The following is a 501-nucleotide window of genomic DNA, read 5'->3' on the forward strand; positions in this document are numbered from 1 at the left end:
TAATTGGGTCTTTGTCTGAATATGTTAAATGTGCTTTATCTTAAAGGTGCAGATCCTCCAGGGAGGCATTAGGATATAATAATCCCTCAATCAGAAATAGTGTCATTAAAAACATAGTTTATTTAACATTGCAATATTTGTAGGCTTTACATTCTCAGTTAATCTAGGCAAACATGACAAGGACAAAACAGTGCTGTTCCATTTAGCATAATACAAAAATCCACCAACAAGATTGAGAAATAAATGAAACGTACAGAAACAAAGACCAGTCAGTCGTACAAATGTGCTTTCTCACATAATAATGCAAATGAAAAATATTTGAACAGACATATTTGTGAAATGAAACATAAAAATACAAAGACGTTAAACAAAAAGTTAATAAATAGAATAAATAACAGAAAGTGGTATAATTTAACCAACACTCAAGTTGGCAATAAAATAAAACGATGTAATAAAATAACATAACATAAAATCCTTTGGTGCAGTGAATCGGCTTTGATC

Source organism: Notothenia rossii (assembly GCF_949606895.1).
Source record: "Notothenia rossii genome assembly, chromosome: 2".
Classification (NCBI taxonomy): Eukaryota; Metazoa; Chordata; class Actinopteri; order Perciformes; family Nototheniidae; genus Notothenia; species Notothenia rossii.